The 12,735-nt window shown below is 35.4% G+C and overlaps 1 protein-coding gene across 3 annotated transcripts in view; it reads left to right on the top strand.

The window, feature by feature from the left end:
* The window catches only part of pik3cb (phosphatidylinositol-4,5-bisphosphate 3-kinase, catalytic subunit beta), a 142,664-nt gene that overhangs the window by 28,649 nt on the left and 101,280 nt on the right, over positions 1–12,735 (top strand). Inside the window, exon 1 of one of the 3 annotated variants that reach the window (XM_051923540.1) lies at positions 9,844–9,867. The exons of the other annotated variants lie outside the window; for them this stretch is intronic. The gene's annotated coding sequence lies outside the window, so the exon portion shown is untranslated. Of the gene's footprint in view, positions 1–9,843; positions 9,868–12,735 lie in introns of those variants that run through there. 3 annotated transcript variants of the gene reach the window in all.

Below are 12,735 nucleotides of genomic sequence, written 5' to 3'. Positions count from 1 at the left end.
ACAGTTTGTGTTGCTATTCTGTTTCTATCCATCATTAAGCACGCAGTTATGGAAACCTTTCTATATTTTCACAAAAGAAATTATAAGTGTTCTGGACAGTAAGGAGTAAATTGACAATTGATCGACAAGATTTAATTATCAGTCGTATTTAGTTGCATTGAGATTACATGGCTAGCTACTTTTTACGCTATTTGCTGTCTGATCTGAGATGTCCTTTAACTTATAATGTATGTTGTTAAATGTATGCTCTTAAAGCTTACTGCACTTCTACAAGGTTTATTGGGGGAATTGACAATACATCTTTGCATTACTAGTCATGGCTTCAGATTGTCAAGATTGTGAAGGGGTCAATGGGATGTTTAGGGATACAAATTTGTAATTTTCTTTCAAACTTAGGGTATTTATGCACCAATTTAGCTTTACTACAGTTTTGCTTGAAATAGATAGATGCCTGTTTTCTTTGCAAATTTAATTTCCTGTCTCATGTTCCAACTGGGTCCGTTGCATCAAGCAGGCACTTGTTTACAGAAAAGCTCCAGTCATACTAGATAATGGAGGAAACCAAAGACCTTTCATTGTAAAAGTTAGTGCCAAAAAATAGGGAAGAAATTATTTTCTGCTTTTTGTTTTACTGTCATAAATATACCTCCTAAATGCAGAAGGCATATTTCATGCAAACAAGAGTGTTGTCTCTTGAGGTGGACAACCTTGTTCATTATTACGTTTTTAGTTTATAGTTGGATTTGTGCCCTCTTGGCTACCATTGCTTAGAAAAATGCCTTTTTTTTTTTTTTTTAAACAAAATTACCAAATACTGTACATCTTTACTTAAAGTAATTATCTAGGGCAAATGAAAACACACCACAGTCATGTAAAATAATTTAAAACTTTGGTATTTTTAATCTTCTTCTTTAATCCGTACAGTTTGTATCCTTTCAGTCAAGTGAGAGTTGAACAAGATTAGATTAAGAACATTGTAAGTTAAAGCAATAATAAACAAGCAGCTTTAGTAAGATAGCAGGAGAGACCAAAAAAGCAAAGAAATTAAGAAGGCGAGTGGACTGATAGCAAGATTAGTGATGGAGGACTAAACAAGAGACTTCAGTCCTGGGGAGAGTTTTGGAGGGTCATTAAAAATGTAGATGTTTCAATATTTTCCATTAATGGAGAACACTATGTGGTGGGATAGGGAGAGAGAGAAAAAAATAATCACCCTTCCTTTTTTCCTTTGCACTGATTAAACTTCCTGTAAATGATGTCTCTATGTAACTGTAAGCGTCTTATTGCTCATCTGAGCAGGAAGTTAGATAGTTAATGGCTGGAATTTGAGTGGCTTCACAGTTTCAGGACTTTTTATTGCCTTATATTTGTCTTAAATTAGATTATTTGACTTCTAGAACTTGAGCTCACATGCACCTCTGAGTGTGATCTAATTTTTTCCTGTGGTTGTTGGAGATAAAATTAATGTTTTTCAAATTTGGAAAGTATATTAGATTCCTAATGATTATGAAAAGAATGTAGTCTGAATTGAAACTGTTGGTTGGCTTTGAGGTAGGAAGTAACTGAACTATCCAGGTAAGTTCAGGTTTTTAGTATGCCAGATTCTTAAGATGTTAGGAGAAATGGAGCCAACAGTTGTATTTTTTACTCTATCCTAAGACATATAAATAAGTGTTTAAAATTGTCTCTGAAAGTATGAATTTAGAATACTGTTGTTTTGTTGCAGCTTTTGAGGCTGCTGTGTACTGTATAACACTAAGCTAATCCCACCCCCATACTGTGTGTCTCTTGATGTGACGTGTCTTTGTTTCTTGACTAATACCTTCTGACAAACATCCTCCCAGATGATGTATCTGTATTTCTCCCAAAGCCACAAAACTGAATGGCTGTACAGCACTCTTCACTTCCCCAAATGTGTGTTCAGGTTGTGAATCAGAGGCACAGCCTTTTTTTCCTAAGTACACAAGGAATAGAGGCCATACTCCCTTTTTCATTTTTTTTTTTTTTTTTTTTTTTTTGAATTAAGTAGAAAGTTATTTTGAAATCTCTGTTGCTAGAACATGACTTTAGTAGTTAGCAAACCAGTGGAAAGCGCAAATGCAAACAAGTCAAGGCCTGCTTTTCAGTACAAATGTAAAGAAGTTTATACTTCAAATAGATGAGCCTCGAGGTTTCTTTTTAAGCAGAAAAAGTATGTAGTAGCTGTGGCTCTGTTAAACAGTGTTCAGATCCAGAAAGGTAATTCATAATTTTGTTTCCATGAAGTGTACATATATAGAATAATTCCAAAAATTGCTTTTTTTATATATATTTTTTGGATGTTGTCATGATAGGCTAAAACTGTTGATGTGACTCGTTTTCTGTCATTAGAGGAGGAGCGTTTTTATGTAAATTTGTGAATTTCTTGTGAATTCTGTATGTAACTCAGTGTATATAGCAAATTAATTTGGAATGTTCTTTCTGTGTGTTAGATAAAAGAAATACAGAAAGTGCTTTGTTTTTCTCTGTTGTATAACTTCTTGATTTTTGAGACTAGAGAACACTCTCTTTGACAAACAAATTTGCTTGTACAGTATGAGAATCTCTTACAATACATGCATCTTTCAGGACACTAATGCAGACACAATTTATATATACATTAATGCAAACTGAGATTTTTATTTTGAAGATTTTTTTGTGGAAAGGCTATTTATGCAATATAAAGTCAGTTGAAATACAGGAATTTCACTGGCAAGTAAATATGAGACATTCTGAGAAGCATTAATGGACATTGGCTAGCTGATAACATTAAGTTGCTCTCTGTGACTATCCAAGATGTTGATGGCCGTTTTGTGCTATAATTGTACACCCAAGATCAAACTTTTTCTGGCTAGCATTATATTAGCTTTTTGGAAAGTCCTAGCTAACTTGATGAAAATGTACTAATCAAAAAAATATATCTACTGTATGTGTTCTGGTGAGGAAAGCATTTTACATACACTACTGAAAAATCAGCAGTGATGGTAGTCTTTGATGCAGTATTAGTCTGGACTCCTCTATAAGCTTGCTGCATGATTAGTGTTCAGTTTCTGGACTGATTCTTCTTTTTTGCTCAGCAACTGTGGTTTTGTTCTTTCACTGGCATAGTGACCTGAGATTTTTAAATTATAAACAGGTAAACTGAAGTATGATTGGCATTAACTTTAAATACTAATAACAATAGAGGAACTAGGTGATGTTGTTTACAGTCTAGAAAGTTAATAGAGTATTGCGAGCACCATGTATTAAAAATACAGCTTTAGTAGCAACTTCAAGGGATCATGAATGATAAAGTAACACCACAAAGAGAGTGGTGAGTAGGTACACTTCTTTATGTTGGTGAACTTGCCCTGACCTGGATTTTTTTTTTTTTTATGCTTCCCTATCTGTGAAGCATGGAAATGCACTCTTGGACTTAGGAAGTCCAAAGGCACTTTGGATTATCAACCTATTTTATTCATACATTCTGGATGAACACTGTTCCATTACATATATGCTATTTCAATTTTTACCAGTCTGTTTCAATTAATTGTTGCTCAAATTTTTTTGCAAGTTGCATTTTGGTTTCTTAGATTATATAGTGCATTGGTACCAATAGAAAACTGTCCTATTAGAGTTTCTGTTTAATTTCCAAGTCATTAGTCTTCACTGTTTACGTTAAATAGCCGTGTGTGAATTTATTTATTTATGCACTGCTGCTTGTGCCACTGATAAAGTATTAAATTGATTGATAATGTATAATCAACTTTGTATATGCAAGGTATTCTAGGCATTTATCAGTAAGTTCTGAAAATTGTTTGACAGCTTTTGAAATAAGGGAGCTATTATGAGTGCTGTTATAGTGGAGTCCATAACCTTTTTTGGCAGACTTTTTTTTTTTTTTTTTTTTAAATCTCCTCGACCAACTAAACTGTCACACATTAGCAGCAGTATTAGTAGGACGGAGTGGTGGCTCTGAGGCTAGGGATATGCACTGGCAATCGGAAGGTTGCTGGTTTGAATCCCGTAAATGCCAAAAGGGACTCTGCTCTGTTGGGTCCTTCAGCAAGGCCCTTAACCTGCAATTGCTGAGCACTTTGAGTAGTGAGAAAAGCGCTATATAAATGCAAAGAATTATTATTATTATGTGATACAGAGCAATTGAAGTTAGCCTAGACAGTGCCCTTAGTAGTTTCATATGCAGGGAAGAATATGTAGTGTGTGTTTTTTAGATCTGAAATAAACTTCACTTCTCAAGGGACCATGCCCTAAGGACCATTGTTGTGTTTGTACAGGTACTTTGTTTCTACCACCCACTCTTTTTTGACCTTTTGTTTTGAAATACTGTATCTGCCTGTAGTCTTATTAGAGCGCAGTAGCAGCTCCTATGTCAATCTGTCTTTTAAGCTCTGATTAATTTTTATGCCATTTTTTTTTATGCCAAGTGTTTCTGATACAAAGTCAGACTGTTGTGATGATGATTGTGTGTGGACAATGGGTGCTGTAGATATGGCATTTTAGTAACGTGTACTTTTAAAAATGTTTGCATCGACATAGTGACAGCTGTGCTTAAGTTCATTTCTAAATGTACAAAATTTTAGTAACCACTGTTTTGTCTTTCTGCTCCCTTTTTTCATATTCTCTGGATGTAGGTAGTTGCTATAGAGGAAGGATGAGCATGAATAAGGACCACTGTGTCAATGAACTTTCTTGAAATTGCAAAGGAACTGACTTGAGCGCTCATACTATCTCACATTATGTGTATTATTTTGTTTTAATGGTAGTATGATTTCTAATAGTGTTGATCAGCGTTTTTCACAGCGATTATGCTTAATTTGCTGATGACCTTGTTCACTGAATATTTTCCTGCAAAGTCACCTTGCGTCCCGTTTAGACAATAGTTTTTTTTTTTCCCCCTAGCACTCCATGAAGCTTTGCAAGGTCAGCGTTACATCATGGAGCTATAGCATCCATGGGCTGAACTTTTATGCATGCACAGTGTAAGATTATTACCACTGATGTCACAACACAGTTAGTGCTCAAGCCTTCCACACTGTATGCATTTAAAAAAAATGGATATATTAGCTTACCAAATTGAGTACAAATATCTATCGACTTACATACAGGTTACATTCCTTGCACTGGCAAATCAAGTCAATATGGGTTTATTCTCGATAATAGGTTATAGATCAAATATACGGTATAGATTAAGGTACAATAATATCAGAATACTAATAATAATAAATCATTACATTTATATAGCGCTTTTCTACTTCAGTAGGCCTCCTTGTTTTTCAAAATTGTCATTATTGTAGAATGGGACTAACCAAAATCACATGTGATAACTTAGATTTGCCGCTTTCATATATTTAATAACATTTAATTTTGCATGATGGCTTGACCTCTGAGAGTAGGTGCATGTCAGACCTTGCAGGGGTGAGTTGTATGTGTTAAAGGAGCATAAAAGGAGGTGCAATGAACAGTGTGGCCTTTTGGACCATCGACTTGCTGCGCTGTTCATTGCACCATTTTTTATTTATTTATTTATTTTTAAGTCTGTGGTGTTTATGGTCCATGATGATTACGAAATACAAAACTTACACAGGAGACAGGAGTGAAGAAGATTGGATGCAAGCAGTTGGTGCCTGATATGCTATGAGACTTGTAGCAAAATGTTATGTAGTACAGCATTCTTCTTTCTTGGTAAATAAAGTCCACCCTAACATATAATAATAGACTACATACATATTGTCTGAGACATATCTGCTTATCATAGCTGTTAAGTAAATATATGTATTCATATAAATATTATAAGTTAGATATGTACTGTACCCTTCTGACTGGCAGCTGAACTTATTAAAAAAAAAAAAAAAAAAATTATATATAACACACATGGTGCTTTAGGGCAGATAATAATAATTCATTACATTTATATAGCGCTTTTCTCAATACTCAAAGCGCTATCCACACAGGGAAGAACCGGGAAGCGAACCCACAATCTACCACAGTCTCCTTACTGCAAAGCAGCAGCACTACAACTCCGCCACATAAGAAAGATACCCGCTACAAACTTTGGATGTAAGTAAAATCTGCCATTGCTAGATAGGATGTAAGTCAATAGATGACTGTACTTGAGCTGCATGTATGACAGTGACCTATGTGTGACAGCGCCGCATGACTAATTTATATGCATAATTTGCCATGTGCTGCCCTTAGGTGTCAAAACAAGACTTAACGGGGCCCTCCCTGAGAAAGAGAATGCATGCAAAGTAAAGAAAAAATAATTATGAGGAAAGGTTTATTACTCTTTGGAAGCAGTTTCTATCTTTTTTGAGGAAGAAAAAAGTGCACAGCATATGCAGAGAGATCAAAAACAAAAAAGATGATCCAGCTTCACCCTTAGCCTAGACTTCAAACTGTGGAATGACCCAGTCCTGCATAGCGGCTTCATCACATGGCTAATGTGTTCCCCAAGACTGTAACTCTGTGAGCGCAATGATCTATATATATTATTTAATTATTGCTACTTTGTGAACATTTGTTGTATTTTGTTTGTGGAATTTGTTCCATCTGCATGGTGCACTGGTTAAGCACTGCTGCCTCACAGCTCAGATCACATTTTTTGCCACAATTGGTCCAGCATAGTTGGCAGGACCCTTCTGTATTCCTAGGGATCAATTAAAACACCATTGCACCATTAAAGTCCATTATAGTGTTTCCTTTCCCATTGCCTTGAATGCATTCCGCAGAGTTCAATGAAGTTCTTGAACATTTCCATGATTTTGCCAAACTCATGGTGAAGTGAACTCTGCAATGTTAACTTATCACTATTTGCTAACTAACCCCAAAGTCATTAAGGGGTTTATGTATTTTTTCTTTGTTACTTTGTCTCTTCTCTTCTAAATGTCACCTGTAGGCACTATACTTACAGAGAAATGCCTCTTTTTCCACTATTTGATATACATAATTTTCTATGACTAATAAAATTCAACAAGAAATCTTTGAGGAATAGTCCTAGAATAAGGCAGACTTAATTTTTCAACTTCTTAAACTCTGGCAAAATTTACTGTATTTCAAGCTAAAATAACTTGGACAAATTTCTGTCTTTTTACTGTGACTTATATTACTTATACATTTGTACATCTGTTCTCCCAAAATGCCCTATACAGATCAGCACGGTTAATGACAGTGATTATTTATCATTGTGGATTGTTAATACCTGTACAATGGGTGAAAACGTGCACAAGGCAAGAGTGGCTGACTTGAACATTACTGTAGGTGAGGTGAAGGTACTGTACCAATAACAGTTTGTCAATAAGGTTACATCATAATTGTTTTTGAATTTTAAAGTGAACAAGTTATTTAGGAGGGTTCACTGCATACTAACACTCAGCCTGTGGGAGTGAAACGACACTAATGGCACATCCTCTACTGCAAGAGGAAAATTTCTACATGAATTATCACATAAGTCATGGTACAGCTGGCAACATTCAATGATGCCATGAATAACAGCATTAGTTGATAACAACACTAGCAGTGGCACAAGGTTAACAAATTCTCAGGTCACAGATTTTGTTGTCATATTGTGGTTAGCCTTTCATTAGACTAAGATATACAGGGAAGGCAGTGAAAGACTGAGATTTTATATGCACAGGATAGAGAGAAAATTGTGCTTCTTTTGTAAATTTAATTTTATTGTCTTCTGCTGCACATGTTAGTAAAATCCTTATGCTTTTAAGGCATGACGTAAATATCACCATTAAGAAGACATACCTCTATTGTAGTAATTGGTTGCAGTTGGACTAGGACTTTAATGTTCTCAGTTTTTACTTATTAAATGAATTTCAATACAGTTTGTCGAAGCACAGTGACCATGCTCTTTTCCTTCTAGACTGGAAAGCCACATGACTTAGGGTTTGGGCCAATTACTTTTTGGTTGTGAGTATTGTAGTAAACATTTTACGGTGAAGAAAGCATTATTTTCTTACCTAGAAAGTGACATGCAGAAAGTTCCTAATGAAGCAGACACAGTATTAGCATTTTCTGAAGATGACTTACATCCACTAATTATCAGTTAAAATATGTAACATTATTATATAATACGTGTCAGAGACCTATAATTGGTTGAAAGAGACTGTAGTCCATTGTTCAGTGAAAACAACAAAGTCATCAAGTATCCACCTAATTTCTTACAAGGCAAGTTTTCATGTGTGGAAATCTTCAAACAGCTTGGACAGCTTTGGTCCCATACCATACCAAAACTAGTGGAATTGGAATTAATCACATCAGAACATGCCTTTGACATACACACACAAGCACCCACATGTTTTTAATAATTCATTTCATTACTTTATCCAAAGTTTCCAGCTGTCATTCAGCCAAATAAACCTCTGCACTTTTGATTGGTGGAAGAATTGTAGAAATTGAATCCAGCAATCATCATTGATAGGGCATTGTAAAGGCCAAACAGTCCATTGAATACAACAAAAGAGAAGCCAGAGTTACAAGATGAAGACAATTATGTCTGATTCACAGAACAGTAGCCTGTGTTCATACTAGCCTCCATGTAGGAAGCTTGGTATTCCTAAATCAGCTCTTCTCTTTGTTTCAGGATATATATCCCCAAGCATGAAATGGCATATTCTGTACTCGCATTAGTATTTTGTTTTACATGTACTGTAATGCCATAGGTACTCTGCAGAAATATTTGTTCCTCCCATGTAAGATCTATATACACCAAGTAGGCCAATATACTGCCTAGTATTGTATCTGTGAATAGTAGAAGGAAGGCCAGAGCCATCATATTTAAAACGTAGCAGCTGTTGTTTTAGGATTAATTTTTTCATTACAGCTTCAACAATAATGTGGTGCCTAAATGACATAAACTGTTCATGTCAGTTTTCCACTACGTTTCAAAGCTGAACCTTCTGCATCTGTTTCAGTTTTGTTTTTGCAGTCTTCACCTTATTCATCTCACCACCTAGCATATTCTTAGTGGCAGTAGCAATCCTACATTCAATCACTTTGAGCTTAGATTGGTTAGCATACTTGGCTGATTGGTCTAGCTACAATTCAGGTATAGCAGGAAGAACATAATTAACTGAGGATCATTTGTTGTATAGGTGTCTTAAGACAAATCAGGATTTCGTAGCACCTCTTAATTGTGCTTTAGAAAACGTCTAGCAGACACATGTGCCAAACGTTTTGTAAAAAATTGGCACCTTTAATTGGCCTTGCAATCCAAATAGTGCAATATGCTTTAAAAAAAGTCTCCTATTCATCTCAAAAATGTTCTGTAGATTTGCATAAGGAAGACCTCAGAGGTCCATACGTTATCCGCTCCATACAGAAAGTGTAATTCATGGTTGATAAATGCAGTCATTAAATCATTCATCTCCATGGGGAAATTCATGATTCCTCTCATTTTACAAACATAGAGAAATGATTGTCATGCGTTATCCTGCCCTGCACTCCCCTCCCAAAATGCACTTTGGTCTGAATTGATGCAGACAGGAATAAGCTTTACTAGGCAAGCTACAGTACTTTCTCTGTAGTGTGATGCTTCTGCCAGCTCATTTCCAGGAGTATTTTGTAACTTGATTCAAAATGTAATGTTATTGCATGTCCGTCCCCCATCCCATGTGAGCTTGGAAATGATGAGACAAAATGCCATGCATTCCTCATACAGCACGTCTGTCATCTGGCTGCTCTTCAGGAAGCTGCAGTACCAGCCTTTACTTTGCCATTTTCTTTTTCTACTTTTTCTTTTTTTGTTCCACAAGCTGCAGCAAAAGTGTGACTTTGGGCCAGAGCTGGCCATAGAGTCTGAAGTTGTTCATAATGAAGAAAGCAGTCAGAGAAGTAATGACGGTAATTTGCATTTGATTTGTAAGCACATGATATCAGCTATTTGCCTTGAGAGTAGTTATTTTTCCCATGAATCAGGAATGTTTATTACCTGTGACCACTAGCTTGTAAATACTCTGCTACTCGGCTGTTGGAATGTTTGAGTTGCCAGCTGTAAAACTTGTTGTTTTCTAAGAAAAGATCCAGGTTATTACAGAGTGTTATGTATTTGCTCAGTGGCCTCTATGACAGAAAAAAGCTGAAAAAGGTCTGCTTCTTTTTATAACCTGATGGGGTTTTTAGTAACAAGCCAGTTAGCCTGTGGGAAGAAATTTCTGGGTATCATGGCTCCTGGGTGTGGCCATCTCTCCAGTCGATCTCTCCTACAGGATGGCTTTCTGCATTTACAGTCACCTGTGTCTACTAAGGTAGCCAGGATGTGTTTATGTGTGTAGTTTTTATTTATTTTTTTAAATGTTTGAACACAAAGCCATAGCCATGGACATTTTCATTGAAGATGATTTTCTAGCAGAGTGAAGTCCATTTTGTTTTTGATACTTAGTGGCTTTTCCCACCCAAGATGATGTAGTTTGTATTTACCTATTTTGAAACCAAAACTGTGGAAGTAGTCTTTGAGATTTCAAAAGATGCTTTTTATTTTTTATTTGGAGTGGAGCAATATGATGATTTTTGTTCCTTGGTTTGCTTATTCAAATACTGGATGAATGAACTGTAACAGGAGTAAAAAAGACCATACAATGAAAAACACAAATCAATATGCTAGTATGTTCTTCTACTTTGTGGTTTTACGCACAGTTGTTAAATTCAGTATACTTTAAATCAGATATAATAATTATGCCTATGTGCTTTTTTTGCTTTTCATGTAATGAGTATTATACATCTTTATTGTGATCATAATAACCTGATGTCAACTGAGCTTGTGCTTACTGACTGGCTTAAGCCTGTTTGCAATATTATTAGTTGCATTTTGCTTTTCTGATTCTGTCCCCTGCATTTTACTGAATGAAAAACGATTTGCTTGCAAACTTGTTACAGTTAACAGTTTACATTATTTTTGCTTAGCACTCTGTGTTTTCCATACCACTGAAATTTTTGTGTTTTACACCCACTGATATATAGTTGCCAACTTGGGACAAGGGAGATGTATTGTGCCATTCATTCTTGTAGGAAATGTAATTCATTTGTTAAATTGCTGTGAATTGTCAATGGGGGCAGAGTGCAACTGAGTTGTCTACTATATATGGTGTGTTTACTTTCTTGTGGTGCTCCTGATTTTATTCCAGTGGTTTTTAAAATTTATTTATTTTTTTTATGCCGATTGGCTACGAAAATGGCCCTCACCATACTCTCCAAATGTGCAATATGTGACTTGAAATCAATGTTGAACTTGGAAACAGCCTTGTAGTTACTTATGTACTGGTATTCACTTGAAGGAATTTATCATCCCAGTATTTCTATGTTACCTACTCTGTGTTTATAGTGATGGCAAGAAAATTTGTTATTCATGGTTTTTTTTTTTTTTTTTGGAGAAAGGAGATGACAAAATTCCTGATACAATGGGGACCTTTGCTGAACAACAGCAAACAATATCAAAATGTCCATGAAAAAATCTTGAGTCACATATACTTTACAATCCACCCATCAGGTATCCAGTTGTTTATATGAAATATTGTTAGATTAAAAACATTTGAGAAATTCATTTGTACTCAATTGAAATGTGATAAAATGACTTCAAGATTAAATTGAAGACCCGCCTCCCTCCTTATTTGTTGGTTAAGTCACAAATTTGGTTGTTCTGGGTTTTTCCATTTGCTGTTTATAAAAACTGAAGTGGCAAATTGATCTTCTGTTTGTTGAAGCATCTCAGATATGCACAAATACAAGGTATTCTTTCCACCCGATCATGTTTTCACACTCTTTCTGTAGCTTGTTTTTTAAAATTTTTATCTCTACATCTCTGTCAGACCACACTCCACAATACTGATATCTAGTAAAGTGGATGGTAGCCAATAATGGAGGGGGTGGGGGGGGGAGCTTAATTTGAAAAGCTTGTTCCGTGATATAAATCTGACTCTGCCTGTAGGTAATAACATAATCACCACCTCCAAAACAAATGCTTTCTTGATGTCCTCACCCCATTTCAATAATTTAACTTATAATGCAAAGAAAGCAGAAGTGTTTAAGAATGGGATTAAGTTAAAAATTTGTATACCTTTTTTTGGTAATGCCTTTTGAGAATATGATTCAATTTAAAATCTTTATATATGCCGTTGTACATATAAACATGAGCACACAAACTACAATAAATACACAATAGCACAGAGCAGTTTCAGTCTGCTTAAAGTGAAGTTAATATGAAATCCATATAAATTATTTTTAGGACAAAGCTAAAACAGTTAGCAATATTCCTTGAGAAAATAAATCTGGAGGGTCTCTTGTAACCAAATCACTGTTTTGATGAATTTGAATGAGTAGCTGCATACTGCCTTTGGGTATTTTGTAGTATTATAAAAGAAAATTAAATCCACTTAGAGAGCAGACCAACAGAGGAACTAAATTGTGATTTTTTTTTTTTTTTTTTTAATTCAAGAAAGTTATTTTGCATTTGGATAAACTACCTACCTGCTGTGCTACTGCTTTCTTTCTGCCTACAGTCTGTTATTAAAGTCCATAGCAGAGTGTGACTGTACACACGATGCAAAACTATAAAAACTAAACTTCAGACATGATGTTATTGCAACTTGCCCTTCTTCAGCTTAACTCTTCATGGATACCTCATAGATGATATTTGCATTGTGGAGAAACTGGTAGTCCTGAGAAGTACCACAGGAAAAACTGATGGTGTGTGTGTTTTTTAAGAGCATCTTATTG

The sequence above is a fragment of the Erpetoichthys calabaricus genome, chromosome 2 (assembly GCF_900747795.2).
Source record: "Erpetoichthys calabaricus chromosome 2, fErpCal1.3, whole genome shotgun sequence".
NCBI classification, from domain to species: Eukaryota; Metazoa; Chordata; class Cladistia; order Polypteriformes; family Polypteridae; genus Erpetoichthys; species Erpetoichthys calabaricus.
This window is presented reverse-complemented; position numbering and strand designations above follow the sequence as displayed.